This window comes from Lepidochelys kempii, chromosome 21 (assembly GCF_965140285.1).
Source record: "Lepidochelys kempii isolate rLepKem1 chromosome 21, rLepKem1.hap1, whole genome shotgun sequence".
Taxonomy (NCBI): domain Eukaryota; kingdom Metazoa; phylum Chordata; order Testudines; family Cheloniidae; genus Lepidochelys; species Lepidochelys kempii.
The window spans coordinates 2,080,460-2,098,731 of record NC_136400.1 but is presented as its reverse complement, the minus strand read 5'-3'; positions in this window follow the sequence as shown (position 1 = coordinate 2,098,731).

Genomic DNA, 18,272 nt, shown 5'->3' with positions numbered 1-18,272 from the left:
AAGTTACATTTCATTCAGAACTGCTGTGCCCGAATAAAATTACACCAAAAAGATGCAAATGAACTGTAGTTTCTTTTCATTTCCCCCTCTTTATCTGCCGTTATTCTGTCACCAGTGGATTTATGTATATTGGCTGCAGGTATTAATTGCTGTTTGCATACACAGCAGTGTTATTTCCAGGCAGTAAAAATGCATTTCCATTTTACTTCCAAATCTAAACCTCTGCAGAAAAATTATTGCCATGTGCGTTTGATACCAACTACATCTTAATCTGCATTTAGAGTTAGTGAAGAGAAGGAACTAAAGACATTTGTTTTACTTTAAACACTTTGTAAAATATATAGCAATACAAGAAGCGAACCAAAATGTAAAATGCTTCTATCTGAGGATAGACAAGTAACAGGGGCTTTGTTTGACTCTAAGGGTGGAAGTGAATGTAAGGAAATAATTATTACACCGTGATGTGATAAATTCTCCTTCATTACCCAAAAATGGTGCTGATAAATTCCAATCCTCAACTCTTAGCTGGTTGGACTAGAGTCGTCTTCTATTGTACTAACCGGGATTCAGATGCAGTTTTAATTTTGTTAAAAAAAACCCTTTGATTCAATCTTGCACATGTTCTAGTTCTTAATAAACCAAATCTAGTCATTTAAAATAAATACCTTTAATAGCTGTGCGTTCAACTTATCTGCAGATTGCCACAAATGCTCCCTTGACGATATATATAACCTCCCACCCCAACTATCATATGCGATCAGAGGCCTGGAAAGACTTCCAGATGAGGAAAGAATGAAAAGATTGGGACTTTTTGGTTTAGTATGGGGACAAATAAGATGGGATATGACTCAAGTACCCCAAATAATAAATGCTCTGGAGAAGATCTCTCCTCTTTCACAATACAAGACCAAGAATGTAAATGAGCATCAATAAATAGGAAAATACTTTTTTACACAATGCCCGTTGGAACTCGCTGCCATGAGATATTGCTGAAGCCAAAGTTTAGGATTTATGAAAGGATTCATATAGCTAATGAGAAAATCCCCAGTCACTTCAGAGGATAAAGCATTTATAAGGGCTAGAAACCCTCAGGCATCAGGGCATAACCCAAGTTCTGATGGAGGTCAGGAAGAAACTTCCCTGGGGACAAATTATTCCATTACAACTTTCTTCCACCTTCCACTGAAGCAGGTGGTGCTTACCATTGTCAGAGACAGGAGACTGGACTATACAGGCCCCAGGCTAATCAGCAATGACAATCCCTACGTTCCGGTGCATTCACCTGGATATCAGACACTTGTGTAGTCCATATGTCAGCATCCAGGGCTGGAAACTGTTGCCAGTGTCAAGATCTGGTCATTGAATTCCCAAGCATGACACTGATTGGCTTCTCCTGGGTTTGCTGTAAATCAAGCCAATTGTTTGATGCACAACACTTGGTTTGCAGAGTCGCTCTGCTGAGGGGTCTCCTCCTCTGGATTCTGGTAGCAGGAGGCTTCTGGAGTCATGCTGGGTCCATTGCCAAAGGAGGACAGCTGGGAAAAACACCCACTAGAGGGGCAGACCGAAGAGCATTTCCTCAGCACTGGGTCAGGTTTCAGTGGATCTAGCTATGGCATCTAATTGGGTCCCATGATCCCATCGGTTACCTTTCATGTCATGATTCCTAGGCTCCGCCATACAGAGCCAGCTGTCGGCTGCACTCTCTCCCCATCACCCTGCACATGTCAGACACAGGGTGAATGTGCAGAGTCAGCAGAGGAAGTGGGGCCAGTTGAATGCAGTAGTCTGGCTTATTTCTATGCTGCAAGTGGCTGGTTCTCACCTCAGTTAGGTGAAAAAATCCCCTCTGTAGCTATAGTGATGCACAGGGCTGTGATGGGGACAGTCCCTAAGAGATTCTCCTGAGCCAGTTGGGTGGCTACGTTACACCATCCTTAAAAGACATCATCCCATTGTGGGCAACAGGGGTTTCATCTTATCCCTGCCTCTTTTAATTGGCTATCACAGAACATCTCGATGTCTGTTGACCTTGGTCCAGCGCACAAAGGGGAACATGGTGCTTGCTGAGGATAAGCTGTGAAAGGAAGCAAGTCCGGGTTGTTATCACTGTGTCTGGTGCTACAAAGAGTTAGTTTATTCCACTTTCTGTTCTTTCCACAGTCTGTGTCAGGGGGATGAAATAGGTTGCCAGTCACCGGCATGGGTAAGGTGACTCAGTGCAATCTGCAGCCAGAGACACACTTTATCAGAGGAAAAGCAGACTAGATAGCTGGCACTATCGTCTCTAACAAGCTGTTCTGACGCTATTGTGGTCAACAGCTGTGCTGGATCCACACCTCCCACTATCCCGAGAGAAACAATTGCGCCGGGAAGCTGCCAGACGCTGTGCAGGAAGCAGAGCTGGGAGATGTTGTCTGTGAACACGCTTTGGGATTTTCACACCAACTCACTGCCACTTCACCCCAGTGCCCTTTGCCTTCACGTTCTAGGCTGGCTGAAAATATTTGAGTTTTGAAAACTTTCATCAGCTTTTTGAATTGTTACGAAAAAGAAGAAAAAATGTGGATGAAACACTTGCCTCCGTTTTCGATGTGACAGCTGAGGCAGTTTCCTCAAATATCCTTGAAAAAGTTACGTGTATTAAATGCAAAGTTTATGTATTATTGTGGTCCGGGATTGAATGTAACCTCTTTGTGGGGGAGAGAGAGGCATTCAAAGAACTATATTAAAATTGTGCCAGACAAGGATATACTTTTGGGTCAATAAGTGAAGAGGATTTCCTGGGAATACCTAGGGAGAGGTTAATGCAAATTCCCCACCTCCAGTTATGCACAAACTCAAGCCTTTTGAAAGCTGCACCCGGAGGAGAGGGTAATCGTCTGCTGATTACCTGATGCTGGAGGTTGGTGATCAAAGCCCTGAGCTGTGTGAAGACACAGGCTGATCAACCCAGTCCGGGTATGGTTCTGAAGCAGAGACCATTCTGAACGTGTAACCAGGGGGAAATCCCAGGTGTGGGGTTTGAAGGATTGACCCCTACCAAAGCCCCATGTTGGAGCTGCGGTGACCTCTGGTAAGCTTCCAGCCCATAGATCCCAAACTGGGACCCACAGAACACCAGTGAGCCATTAGCTCTCTGAGTACATCTCACAGAATCCAGCTCTAACTCCTGCCTTTACCTGAACTCCTCGCAACTGTTCATTTTCCCAGGGTTGCAAAATGAATTTTGCACCTCTGGAGCCAGAGATATCTAGTGGCAACAACATAGGCGCAGGAGTCATGGTTCTTGAACTCTTTGTGACCAGAGCCAAGCCACTTGACCTTTTGTGTCCTGGCTTTCCGGTCAGTAAAATGGGGATAACGTTACTTCCCTTCCTGAGACCCTACTACATGACCAAAACAAGCGAGTTGCACAACAGGTAAACACAGCTGTGCACAAACCCGTTATGGCTGTGCTTCTCCTGATCACTACCAGGGCTTTTTTAAACCTGGCTAAACACAGTTTGGCCTCATGGGTAGGGCCCTGCCAAATTCATGGTCCATTTTAGTCAATTTCACCGTCATAGGATTTTAAAAATCGTAAATCTCATGATTTCAGCTATTTAAATCTGCAATGTCACGGTGGTGTAATAGGAGGGGTCCTGACCCATAAAGGAGTTGTGGGGTGTGGGGGGGACAAGGTTATTGTCGGGGGGTTGCGGTACGGCCACCCTTCCTTCTGCGCTGCTGCCTGCAGAGCTGGGCAGTTGGAGAGCGGCAGCTGCTGACTGAGGGCCCAGCTCCGCAGGCAGCAGTGCTGAAGGAAGGGTGGCGATTACCATCCCAGGCCACCCTTCCTTCTGCGCTGCTGCTGGCAGGGCTCTGCCTTCAGTGCCGGGCTCCCGGCCAGCAGCCACCGCGCTCCGGCCACCCAGCTTCGAAGGCAGCAGCGTAGAAGTCAGGGTGACAATACTGTGACCCGCCTAAAATACCCTTGCAACCTTTCCCGCAACTCCCTTTTGGGTCAGGACTCCCAATCTGAGAAACGCTGGTCTCCCCTGAGAAATCAGCGTAGTGCAGGGTAAAAGCACACAAAAGACCAGATTTCATGGAGGAGACCAGATTTCACGGTCCATGATGGCCATGAATTTGGTAGGGCCCTGCTCATGGGTATCTGCTTGGGCCACCACTTTAGTCACCAATTGTTAATTCACCTGGTTGTTTTCATTTGGACTGGTGCAGCTGCTGTGCAGGTTGGTTAATGCTCCTTTGTAAAGTGCTCTGAGACCTTGGGATCAGAGCTGTTTGGAAAGGGGAAACTTGCCAAGAACTCTGCTGCTGCTGCACTTACTTTGGAAGTAAGGCTTACTTTAGAAGTAAGGCTTGCAAGCAACAGGAGGAAATGTATTATTATGACTTCGATTGCAGTAATATCTAGGAATCCCAATCATGGCCCAGGACCCCACTGTGCTAGGGGCTGTACAAACACAAAACGAAAAATGGTTCCTTCCCAAAGAATGTACAGTCTTGCATGGCTTTTACTCACAAGTCTACTGCAAAAATCTCTTCCTTAGTACACAGGCTTTTCCAGCAGTGGCAACCTGCTTGGCTCCTAGATGCACTGTTCTTTTTTTGTAGAAAACAGGAATAAAATAAAAAACAAGCAGAGAGAACTAGGTACCAGAACACAAAGCCTGAGGGGGTTCTGGGAAGAGGACAGGTGGCTCGTGTTGAGTTTTTCTTGTTGTTGAGCCTAGCCTAATTTGACAGGTTATTGGTAGGACATTCTGGAAAGCTAATCACTCTGGGACTTCTACCTTGCCACTCACTAATTAATTATTTAATTAACCCCTGCCTGAGGCAAGTGACTCCAGAATAGCATGACATGTTATGTGCTGAATGTTAAAATGTGTGTGTTTTCTCTTAAGCTAGTTACACTATACAGATTTCTTTCTTCTCTAGTCCCTGGTTGATCAATTATTCAATGCATTTCATCCTGGTTCAGAGCTCCCTGAAGTGAGTTGTTTTAAATTAAATACATTTCTCTTTGAATCAGCGTGAGTCCCTGGGAAATTTTTAGCTCTGCAAATGAGCTCATTTGAATTTTTGAGGTGTACCTGAAACTTGTGGGTGTTTCTTTATTTTTATTATTTCAAATCTCATTTCACTTTGTTCCAGGTTCAGTCTTTTCCCTGCAGCAATGGCCTATGCGCCGACTTATCTGAATAATTTTGAAGTGAATGTATTAAGGGGTCCAATGTGAAATTTCCTAAGACAATTGGTGTGGGTTAACTGTCTGTAACTTACTGTGTCAGCTTGATTCAGCAGCTTCTAGCAACCTTTTATTATAATTACAAGGCTAAATAATGGCTACACTTACAGGAAAACAAGAAGAAAGGCATTTTGTATGAAGGACTGAGCTAGGATTTTAATACACATTTGGCTGCATGTTTCCAGCCAGCCCAGACTGAAAAATGCATTTCCCCCTTGATAGCATTTGTATTTGTATGATGCCAGCTTTCTCTTATTCGCTAAATACATTTGCAGGAGTCAAGACACATCCTTGTTACACAGCGGATGATAGCTCCTAATATGTAACCTACCCAGTCATTTCCCCATCCACACAGGCACAAAAAATGCTGTTTGCAAATGTAATATTGGTGCAGAACATCCTTTATTCAGTTTTTTCCCCTGTTGCAGCAGAAGCAGCTGCTTGTTGGCTGGATGAATGTCTCGGTGCGCTTCTGCACAGCCAAGCCAAGAGCACTTTCTAGTCTCTCTGCAGGGCACCAGATGATCCCCTGGAAGACAGAGCTCAGCAGCCCAACTCACCAGTCACATCCCTTGACTCATGATGCAGAATTTCCTCTTGGTTTTGGCCAGGGACCTCTGGGATTGACGTGGGATTCCTCGCCCTCCCCTACACACTTCCCTCTCATTAGGAAAGGCTGGATGCGGTTTCCCCTGGAGCCCATCAATGCCCCCTGCGGGCGTTAGCCAGAGGAGCTCGGTTCAGAAGAATGCAAGATGCTGCATCCCACTAGGAACCCAATCCCAGGAGATGCTGAGCACCTTCCACTGCCATTGATACCAATGGAGCGTGGGAGGACACAGTACCTGCTCTGTAGTGCGCAGGATGCTCTCAAGCCAGTTCAGGGGTGTCTAGCGCTCCTGCCCCCGAGCATGCTGCGTCTATCGCGCACACACCACCCCTGCCAGCCGGGGGACGTGACAGCCGCTGCGGGCCACTCTGCTGCCGGGGGGGCACACGGTTCTTACTGCGAGATAAGAAAAGGCCTCACCGAACCAGTGAAGCAGCCTCCCCATTTCAGTGAGTCGTCACCTGTGTGTCCTGGTCCGGCAAGATGCCTTGCTGAACTGCAGGCCCTTCCCCTGATCACCAGTTAGCAATGCCCTGTGTTGTCCTGCACTTTGATCTCACTGACCCACCTGCAGTGGAGCTGGGCACAGAGTGTTCGCCAGTTTGTAAAACGCCCCCCTCCGGATGGCACTTGCCAAGCCCCAGAGATTGACAGGAAAAGCTTCTTCCTGTTGCTAACATTGGAGAGCCAGGGCCACGTTGTGGCATCTAGCACCGGGCCTGTGCAGCTGCACAGCAGGGGCAGCACGATCTCTTGGGAGCACCTTCTGGCACCTTTCCTGAGCCCAGGTCTGCACCATTCAGGACCCCAGACAGGCTGTGCAAAGGAAGAGATGCTGCCCCCACCCTTCCCCTACACCCATGTTGGAGCCACTCACAGCCTGGCTCTCTTTGGTAGCCTGTGTGGAATGAGGGGGAGAATTTCTAGTTCCCACTGGACGGGGATCCACATCACCAAAGCACCATCCCAACTTGCCTTGCTTGGAGCCCCTGTTGGCAGCAGCAGCAAAGTGGCTGCTGACTGAGTGGTCCGTGGACACGGTCTCCCGCACAGCTGGCCCCTGCAAGTCAGGAGGGGGCGGAGCGTACTCAGTGACGGCTGTGTGAACCGTCCTCGGCAATCCAAATCCATGGGAATGGCTCACATGGGCATGTGCTGCTAAAGGGGGACGATCAGGCCCTACCATTTCTTAATCATACCGTCTATGTTTAGATGCAGGTTCCTTACATCTACTCCCCTAACAAGCAGAAAGGGCTACAGCCTGTTTTGTTCTGATAGTGACAGGCCAACGGTGAATCATCCCCCTGCCTGTCATGGGCTAAAACCAGGGAAATAATTAAACGGCAGAGAGGATTACTCTGGGAGAATAACTTAAGAGCAGAGTGAGTGAGACTCAGCACGTGGATGTGGCTAAATGTACTCAGTTTGTACTCCTCTAACGAAGGTCTCCAGCGGGTTTGGCTGGAGCTCTCTGTGCCCCATGGAAGATGCAGTCACCTCAGGCCTGCGTGTTTTCAGTCTCCTCCCAACTACGTAGGGCTGCAGTGAGTGAAGGTGCCCTGCAGAAAGGCAGAGTCTGATTTTACTGGCAATTCTACTGGCACTGAGAGCAACAGTAAAGTATAAGAGACATAAATAAGGTCAATAAAATGATGTAATGGATAAATTACTAGGCAATCTCATTAAAGGAGAATTTTACTGAGTGTTCACGGCTCTGGCCTTGAATACGCACTCCCTGGGCTGACAGTGACAGCAAAGACTTTTTTTCCCCACAGTGGGAAAAGAAGAGATTTGAGATTCAGTGAGTTCACTGCTGCACAGACTTCCAGGGATTTTTCTCCCAAACTCCAGACCATGGAAATTTGGGCACTACTCACTTCACTTCATTATCTGCGTAACCCAGATTTCTGTCACAGTGAAATTTTCACCCATGTGAAGTGTTGCATTAGCAACAAGCTAGTTTGAGGTCTTCAGCAGTGCTTATGAGATTGTGTCACCCATGTGTATAGGAATTGACTTCACCTTTAGCTGAACTGGTAGGGGAAGGGAATAAAGAAAAAAAGAACAGATTTTTGTGCTTTTCATTTCACAAACCTACCTAAGGCAAAGTTTTGTGGAAAAGTCCCCTTGTAGTTCTTAGGCCAGTTTAGATTTGGAGTAGCTACACTGACGTCAGTAGAAATACGCTCACAACAATCAGTATGGCTGTGTGAATCTATGCATATTATTATACCACAAAGTTTGCATGAGAAAAGTAAACATCCCCTGATTTCTAACAGATGAATACTCAAAGACACTGAAAGTAAGTTGCTCCTTAAGTCATAGTGGAAGTTTTGATTTAGGGTATTGGGTAACATTAGACAATCCTCCACCGGCTTCCATGAGTAACGGAATCCTGGTTAAATGCTGTGCAGTTTCAGAGCCCCAGGCCGTCCAGAGAAGGTTAGAATCTCTTGCAAATATAATATGGATCTTTTATCCCAGATATCAGATCTTCAAAGGACAATTTTTACTTATCTTTAAAGATTCTCTTGAAACAAAATATATAATTTAAACCTGGATCTCTGCCTTTGCAATGCAAATGTACAGTACTTCAGAAACTGCCTGGCTCTCCTAGTAACATGGTTTCTTTTGATCCAATCCTGGAAGTGAAATCTTCACCCAAAGTTCCTTTCATAGAGCCTGGTAGTTTTGGTAACACTTACAGTTCCCGTTCCAGCCTCTGTGAGCAGCAGTTTGCTTGTTCCTACAGTGCTCTGAATAGGATGCTTGTCAGACATGTTCTCTTAGAATCATATAATCATATAATATCAGGGTTGGAAGGGACCTCAAGAGGTCATCTAGTCCAACCCCCTGCTCAAAGCAGGACCAATCCCCAACTAAATCACCCCAGCCAGGGCTTTGTCAAGCCTGACTTTAAAAACTTCTAAGGAAGGAGATTCCACCACCTCCCTAGGTAACCCATTCCAGTGTTTCACCACCCTCCTAGTGAAAAAGTTTTTCCTAATATCCAACCTAAACTTCCCCCACTGCAACTTGAGACCATTACTCCTTGTTCTGTTATCCGCTACCACTGAGAACAGTCTAGATCCATCATCCTCTTTGAAACCCCCTTTCAGGTAGTTGAAAGCAGCTATCAAATCCCCCCCATTCTTCTCTTCCGCAGACTAAACATCCCCAGTTCCCTCAGCCTCTCCTCATAAGTCATGTGTTCCAGACCCCTAATCATTTTTGTTGCCCTCCACTGGACGTTTTCCAATTTTTTCACATCCTTCTTGTAGCATGGGGCCCAAAACTGGACACAGTACTCCAGATGAGGCCTCACCAATGTCGAATAGAGGGGAACGATCACGTCCCTCGATCTGCTGGCAATGCCCCTACTTATACAGCCCAAAATGCCATTGGCCTTCTTGGCAACCACGGCACACTGTTGACTCATATCCAGCTTCTCATCCACTGTAACCCCTAGGTCCTTTTCTGCATAACTGCTGCCTAGCCATTCGGTCTCTAGTCTGTAGCGGTGCATGGGATTCTTCTGTCCTAAGTGCAGGTCTCTGCACTTGTCCTTGTTGAACCTCATCAGATTTCTTTTGGCCCAATCCTCTAATTTGTCTAGGGCCCTCTGTATCCTATCCCTACCCTCAGCGTATCTACCTCTCCTCCCAGTTTAATGTCATCTGCAAACTTGCTGAGGGTACAATCCATGCCATCCTCCAGATCATTAATGAAGATATTGAACAAAACCGGCCCAAGGACCGACCTTGGGGCACTCCGCTTGATACCGGCTGCCAACTAGACATGGAGTCATTGATCACTACCCATTGAGGCCGACAATCTAGCCAGCTTTCTATCCACCTTATCATCCATTCATCCAGCCCATACTTCTTTAACTTACTGGCAAGAATACTGTGGGAGACCGTGTCAAAAGCTTTGCTAAAGTCAAGGAACAACATGTCTACTGCTTTCCCCTCATCCACAGAGCCAGTTATCTCGTCATAGAAGGCAATTAGATTAGTCAGGCATGACTTGCCCTTGGTGAATCCATGCTGACTGTTCCTGATCACTTTCCTCTCCTCTAAGTGCTTCAGAATTGATTCCTTGAGGACCTGCTCCATGATTTTTCCAGGGACTGAGGTGAGGCTGACTGGCCTGCAAGTTCCCAGGATCCTCCTTCTTCCCTTTTTTAAAGATGGGCACTACATTAGCCTTTTTCCAGTCGTCCGGGACCTCCTCCGATCACCATGAGTTTTCAAAGATAATGGCCAATGGCTCTGCAATCACATCCGCCAACTCCTTTAGCACTCTCGGATGCAGCGCATCCGGCCCTATGGACTTGTGCTCGTCCAGCTTTTCTAAATAGTCCCGAACCACTTCTTTCTCCACAGAGGGCTGGTCATCTCCTCCCCATGCTGCAGCCCAGTGCAGCAGTCTGGGAGCTGACCTTGTTCGTGAAGACAGAGCCAAAAAAGCACTGAGTACATTAGCTTTTTCCACATCCTCTGTCACTAGGTTGCCTCCGGCATTCTGTAAGGGTGATTTGGCCTCCTGATTTCACTCCTGCATTCCCGAGCAATATTTTTATACTCCTCCCTGGTCATTTGTCCAATCTTCCACTTTTTGTAAGCTTCTTTTTTGTGTCTAAGATCAGCAAGGATTTCACTGTTAAGCCAAGCTGGTCGCCTGCCATATTTACTATTCTTTCTACACATCGGGATGGTTTGCCCCTGTAACCTCAATAAGGATTCTTTAAAATACAGCCAGCTCTCCTGGACTCCTTTCCCCCTCATGTTATTCTCCCAGGGGATCCTGCCCATCAGTTCCCTGAGGGAGTCAAAGTCTGCTTTTCTGAAGTCCAGGGTCCGTATTCTGCTGCTCTCCTTTCTTCCCTGCGTCAGGATCCTGAACTCGACCATCTCATGGTCGGTCACTGCTCCCAGGTTCCCATCCACTCTTGCTTCCCCTGCTAATTCTTCCCAGTTTGTGAGCAGCAGGTCAAGAAAAGCTCTGCCCCTAGTTGGTTCCTCCAGCACTTGTACCAGGAAATTGTCCCCTGCACTTTCCAAAAACTTCCTGGATTGTCTGTGCACCGCTGTATTGCTCTCCCAGCAGATATCAGGGTGATTGAAGTCTCCCATGAGAACCAGGGCCTGCGATCTAGTAACTTCCGTTAGTTGCCGGAAGAAAGCCCCATCCACCTCATCCCCCTGGTCCGGTGGTCTATAGCAGACTCCCACCACGACATCACCCTTGTTGCTCATGCTTCTAAACTTAATCCAGAGACACGCATGGTTTTTCTGCAGTTTCGTACCGGAGCTCTGAGCAGTCGTACTGCTCCCTTCCATACAGTGCACCTCCCCCACCTTTTCTGGCCTCCCTGTCCTTCCTTATTATGGTCATCACCTTAACCTTCTCCGCTTTGACTGTTTAAATCCCTGCTATATCTCCAGTTTCTGTGTTGAGCTTTTGCGGGAGGAGATAGTTATATATCACGAACCAGGTGCTAGTTCCAAAATAGGATGTGAAGTAACTCAGGTGACAATAAAACTCCAGTCCTCCCGTAACATCAAATCCAGTAATAAAATAATTTAGAAATTATTATTAGAAATAATAGGTGGAGAATTTCAAATGAGGCTAAGCTGTTGGACACCCAGCTCTAATGAAAGCCACTGAGAACTGGTCTCCCAGTTATCTTAGGCCCTTTTGAAAAATCTTCTCCAGCCTGAAATATCAGGGAGACCAAATTCCCACCTTTTTTGTGGAATTCTGGGGCAGTAGATAATTTCCCCCCACACTGAATTGTACAAAAGCCACTTGAAATTTCAAACAGAAGCGGAAAGGTAAGAGAGAAGCCATCTCTGAATTGTTCTACTGTCATATTTCTCTGTGGCTAGGAGGGAGTGTGGGAGAGACAGAATGAGAAAAAAAACTTCTCAAAATCCTCACCTGCTCCTTGTCGTACATAGCATGTAACCCCAGGGAGATGGGCAGTTGGGAAGGATTGTCTGTCTCTTTAGAAACACTACAAAAATGGCAGCCATGGGGAATGAATCACTTCTTGCCTTATTTGAATTATGTGCTTCTGGCTGCAGCCTTCTAAACAAGCCCTCCAAGGTGGTAACTAGCCGCCCATGAGACCAGTTCCTAACGCTGAGAACAGCTGGGCTCCTCAGTGAAGCGATAGAAGTGGCATCACTTGAGTCCTTTAAAACTGGGTCAAGCACTAGGAGAAAGTATTCTCGCTGTAATGCCCAAAGCCCCATTCAGGAAGGGGGGCCCATTACAATGGGCACTGTACAAGCCTGGATAAAGAGGCGCTCTTTGCCCCATAGGACTTGCAACCTAAGAGCCTGATTCTGCAACCTCTTATGCATGTATCTAATTTTACATACCTGAGTAGTCTTATGGGTAACTAGGAGCAGCTGGAGTGGGAGGAGGGAGGAAATGGATAAAAGAAAAAAATTCCCAGCAGTAAGAACTGGCAGAGAGTCCAACAGGCTCCTCGGAAAAGTGCATCCGATGAAGTGAGCTGTAGCTCACGAAAGCTCATGCTCAAATAAATTGGTTAGTCTCTAAGGTGCCACAAGTCCTCCTGTTCTTTTTGCGAATACAGACCAACACAGCTGTTACTCTGAAGCCTGTCATCTATGTCTATAGTTAAGCACATGTACAAGTGTTTGCAGGATCGGGATGTAAAAGGACTGTGGGAAGTAATGACTGAAGAGTGTGTGGTCCCAGAAAACCCCTAGGTCTTTTTGGTCTCTAGTAACTCTGTGTAACCGTTCCATGGATCCAATAGAATTTTTGGAATGTGCACATGTGCCCGCTTTTGCTGGAAGATTGTACTGGCTCATGGCTGTAATTTGTGCTCTCTACAGGTGGTAAACTTTCTAGTAAACAAAACCCTATTGCATGCCTGAATCTCAGCTGCCTCTTGTCCTGTCATTCATAAAAAGGGAATAAGAAGCATAGCCAGAATGGCTGACATGAAGATTCCTCTGAAGGTCCCCAAATAAAAGCTGCAGAATGCAATAATAGATTCCTTCCTGTTTGGTTTAGTTTAATAAACTGCCTTTTCCTCTCCCAGCTGAGAGAGTGCCATTTGGTTTGCTTGCTGGAGTTGAGAGAGTTTAGTGTGTTTTCTGCTGTGGTGTTATTTTATTTTAAAATATTACTAGTTTAAAGACCCAATGATCAAGGGTAAACCTCAGTGAGCTCTCGTTAAAACCACCAGTCAAATAAGGACCACAGCGCTACCTGCTCTCATGCCATTCTGTATTGCAGATGGATGAGCAGAGACAGAGCTAGAGAGTTGACAGTGAGGGTTAGAAATTGCTTCCTTCTGCTGTTTACAGGCTTTCAGCCTTTTAAGGGAATGCCTCTTTTGATCCTCTGAGCCAAAACTGAACCTTCCAATTTAAAGTTCAGAACGAGCTAATTTCTTTCACAGAGAATAATTTGGGGTTTGTTCACATTTTAAGCCACACTGTTTCCCTATTTATTACCGGAATGTGCCGTTTAGATAGTAGAACTGATTGCTTTGTTCAAACAGCATTTGTGGGCTTCTGGGGTTCGGTTACATTTCTGACAGCTGCAAAAGACAAACAAATAACAAATGGAAAAAGTAACGTTAAAACAATGGAGACTTTCCTATTAAAAAGTCCAGCTTTGGGCTTTCTGTTCTCTCCCTGGCTTGCAGTCAGGTTTGCTTGTTCGTTGCCATATGCCAGGCAAATACTACAGAAGAAGTTTGAAAATAATGGAAAGAAAGAACAACACATAGCATGCACAGAGGCACGTATACTACCCTACCTGATTCTCTTCTGAGTTGTGCTAGGTTTACACCAGTGATTCCACAGGCTTCAATGGAGCACCTGCTGTAGACCCACGCAAGTGAAGACAGATGACAACACATGTACATGGGCTAAATTGTAGTCCAGGTGAGCAGCTGATTATCTGCTGGCCAAAAGAGAATGGGAACAGACAAAAGATGATACCTTGTTGCAGCTAAATGTGTTAGCCTCAGCCTGGGTTCACATAACCAGGACAGTCTAAGAGCTGCTAAGCAGAGTGCTTCCTGCAAAATTGCAAGACAGGTGGTCTGATCTCTGGCAGCCATCAAAGACCTTTTATTTGTTAAATAAAAGCTGATAATTGGGGGCCTGAACTTGCTTCCATTGATCTCAGTGGGAGTTTGACGGTTGATTTCACTGGGAGCAGAATCAGGACTTCTGTTAAGAAAATAAAAATGAGTGTCTGTCATTCTTCAATACAGTGCTTGTAGAGTAGCTCTTGGGCTTGCCAGTGCTGTAAATCCTGCAGGGATTTACAGGGACCTGCCGCAGAGAGACAATCCTGCTCCAAATCAGGTTGCTGTGCAAAAATAATCATAAAAAAAAGGCTATTTCATGGAGTGGAAACATACTTGCCAGATACTTCATCTGAAATGTTTTGGGGACAGAAAAAGAGGTTACTCTCCAAATAATGAATTTCATATTTTGATAACAGCACCTGTTAATTAGCTCCAGGTGCTGTTAGAGATGGATGTCAGCTGTAACAAGTGTGAAAACTTACACTTTCAAAAAGTCTTTTAATAGTCCCTTTAATATGACACCTGGGAGAAGGATTTAGACAAGTCGTCACAGCGATTTCAAAGAGAATCTACTGAAAAATACAAATAGATGGGTCCACAGGAAGCGAACTTTGCAAAAGAAAAATCTCTCTGAAATGAGAGCTAGAAGAGCCCTAACAACTGTGGCCCCGACTCAGTGAGGTGCTAAGGTACGTCTGGAACTTTTAAGCTCATGAATAGCCCCACTGAAGTTAGCAGGACCCACCCACCTGCTTAAAGTTAGGTATGTGTGTTGGCAGCTTGCTGAACTGGGGCCTGTCATGGCAGAGGAGCATGGTCATGAAGGGTGACAGCAGGTTTGACCTTCTCCCAGTGCAAACAAAGGATGAATTGCTTTTGGTGTTGATGGGAGCAGAACTGCATGGACGTAGGAGAAACTTTCCCTTCAGGGGTGTCAGCATTTGTGTCTGAAAGCTCGGAAGGCATCAGCTGTATTGGGGGCCTTGATTGAAATGGGATGGGGTATTTGCAACTGCCAGAATCTAGATTTGGTAACGCTCAGGTGACACTGAAGGGTCCCCAGGTACTGTCTGGGGGAGGGTTGAGTGCACAGGAGAGGCAGAGGGTGTTGGGACAAGGCATTTGTTCCAAGAGGATGTAAGAGTGGGAGAAGACACTTTAACAGATGCCATTATCGTGGCCTAGGTACAGGCCATGGCCAGACCCCCAGCTCTCCCGCCCCCGCACACTGACCCGTGCCCATGAGGCACCAGCTGCACAGCTGAGAGGGGTGTTCCATCTTCATGGCCCATCCAGTCCTTGGCTTCTTTGCCAACTAGGGGCCAACTGGTCCTATTGTGTTTTCTTCTGGATGCTCCCATCACACCAGGAACGCTATCAGATACAGCCCAGACATCTGCATTAAGCAGGACTAGTACAGGCCATGTGCCAGCTAAGTCTCACTGAAGACTTACTTGGAATGCGTAGGCATCACAAAGACCTTGCACATTCCCCACGCGGGGGGACATCACCCAGACAGGGCGGAGGGCAGTTTCTGGTTGGATTCCGGTTGGCCACCGGTTCTAAGTTTCTTCCTCTCTCCCCCCACCACTGGCAATGAAAAAGGCATAGTTCTTGTTCAGTATTTTCAAGCCAACACACATTCTGTGGCCCATTTCTAGCTCACTGCAGCTTCCATTGACAAGTGATGGGTGATAAGCACTCTCAGTCTTTGCAGGGAACAGAGAATTTCAGCGTGATCGATGACTTCCCAGCCCCAATGTGCATGGGCAGGCGCACACTGAAGCTTACTGGGAATAATGAAAAGATGCTCAGCTTTATTACTTTAATATGTGAATTCTCTGCAGTCCATTACTGGCTTATTGCTGCATCCCTTAAGAACTCTGGAGGCATCTGACAATTTATAGTTTCTCAGCTTACATTTTCGAGACGCAGTTGCCCATCCTACCCTCACAAACACACGCTCTCCCCATCACTCGGAGAAGGATGCTGAGGAGGGAACCCACCGATTTATTATTCTAGCTGAGCAGAATCCGGCAGCCAGACTCCACTTCATTGCTCCCCATCCCCTTAATGCTAAACTCTCAAGGAGCCAACTGTCTTATTTATTTATTTATTTATTTATTTATTTATTTATTTATTAGACAGTCATGAATATAGAAAGTTCCTTTGAAGTTCTCTTATTTATCTCCGCAGCTGGCGAAGGAATATTGCACATCTTTCTTTTTTATTCCTTTTGATCTTATTACACTGATCTCACTACCACTGCCAACCTACTTGCTAAGGTCTCCATCTTTGATGTGGGTTAACAATACTTTCCAGATCCCTTTGATGCTTCCTGTAATATTTCTCTTACATTTGATAGCAGCAGAGCAAATGGTTTCTGATGCAGGGGCTGAGTTGATCGGCTGCTAACAATATTCTTACAGCAAGTCCTGTTCAAGGTTCTCCTTTCCACAGATGTTCAGTTACTGACTCCAGTTAGAGACTCCATTAGTGAAAACTGAACCAGTTAACGTTATAATTGAATTACTTATTTTACACTCATCCCAATGACATTGATAAAGGAAGAGAGCATAAACTGAATCACATTATTATGGGGCGGTAAAGAGTTGTAGCAAAGCATAGAATTGAAATCAACCCATTTGATCCAGCCCTATCCTGTTATCCCTTGCCTCTCTCATCTCCCATTGCAACCACTCCAGCTGGCATGTATCAGAGGGGCTGGCGTAAACATGCTCCCTTCTACAGGCTCAGTGTCTGTCCGGGCTGCGATGCTCGCTTCCAGATAGACATGCTCAGTCTAGAGAGCTCCTAGACCAAACCCAGCTTCCTGGGTTGGCAAACCCTCTTCATCATGCTTAGGGTAAAAACTATGCCTCAGGGTATGGGGCATCTATTTAGGAAGAAATAAGAATGCCCCAAAACCTTCAGCCCTAAACTCCAACCAAACTAGAGTGGAACTTTTATTGGGTTCTTAAAAGCTTGGACAACTCTACTCCCACTCAAAATACAGTGAGCAAAGCAGTTCTAACCCGCTTTGCACACACAAGTAACTTGGGCTGAGTATTTGCCTGGTTGGGTCTCACTGATTTAATGTGTTTTGTACTTCCATGTTTATTGAAGGAGGCATCGATGACTAGCAAGAGGTGCCCTACAAACAGGATAGATAAATAGCCACTTCAGACAGACTTTAAACACCAAGAGGCATAGCTGATTCTCTGAGGGCCACCCCTCTCTGTACTTGAGCTAACCATTCCTAGAGAAAACTCCATCTCTCTGGCACACCAGATGAATATCTGATTGACCAATCCTCCTGAGGAAGGCAGTGAATAATTAAATACCACCTCTTGTGCGGCCAGCCTCATCCTTCCTGCTCTCAGAACTGGAGTCCACAGATTCTCCATGCCTCCCAGGAATCTGTGAACTTCAGCTCTGTCATTGTCACTCTTCCTGCATGCCTGATTGCTGCGCTGCTAAGTTCTTGTCAAGGGGTCTGTACATAAGGGTTTAATGTGCAGGCTGTTACTTCTACTTCAGCTCCTACAGCTCAGTTTAGGGCCCTTTTAATGGAAGCAGAAGTGTAGGACTGGAAGGGACCTCAACAGGTCATCTAGTTCAGTCCCCTCCACTCAAGGCAGGACTACATGATCACTAGACCATTCCTGATAGGTGTTGGTCTAACTCAGTGCGGGGCAACCTGTGGCCCACCCACCACCCATCAGGTAATCCGCTGGTGGGCCCGAGACAGAGCTCAGGCCAGGTCTAGTATAACATGGGCACTTTCTCCCATGCACCTTAGTGCCAGCCAGGCATGACTGCCATAAGCCCTTGTGCTGAGCAGAGGCCCTAACTGTCTTGGTTTGCGCTGTGGAGGTAGAAATTTGAACAGTGATGTGCACACAGGACAACCAGGGAGTAAACAGACTCCAAAATCATTTTGCTTTTGAACCAAGCCACATTTGAACCCCTTATAGCTATAAGCATGGAAGCTGGAAAGGTTAGTGCGTTAACCCTTATTGCCACTGGCGAGCCATTTTTTTTTTTCATTTTCTCCTCTGGTTTAAAGCTACTGCAGACTATAGACAGGCTGAAAGGCATCCAGCGAGAATCCAGACTGCATTGAGAACCATCCCTAGCACTGTGATGAGTGTAGTAATTCAGTTACCAGTGTGTGCATCTGTCTGTCGAGGTACTTAGCCCATGTTCGTGAACAGTCTGAGCACTGCTGAGTACCTGACACATCGTATTACCTGCCAGCTGTATTTCCAAGGGGTGAATCTGTTAAGTGATATTCTGCATGTAGTTATTGTCTTCTG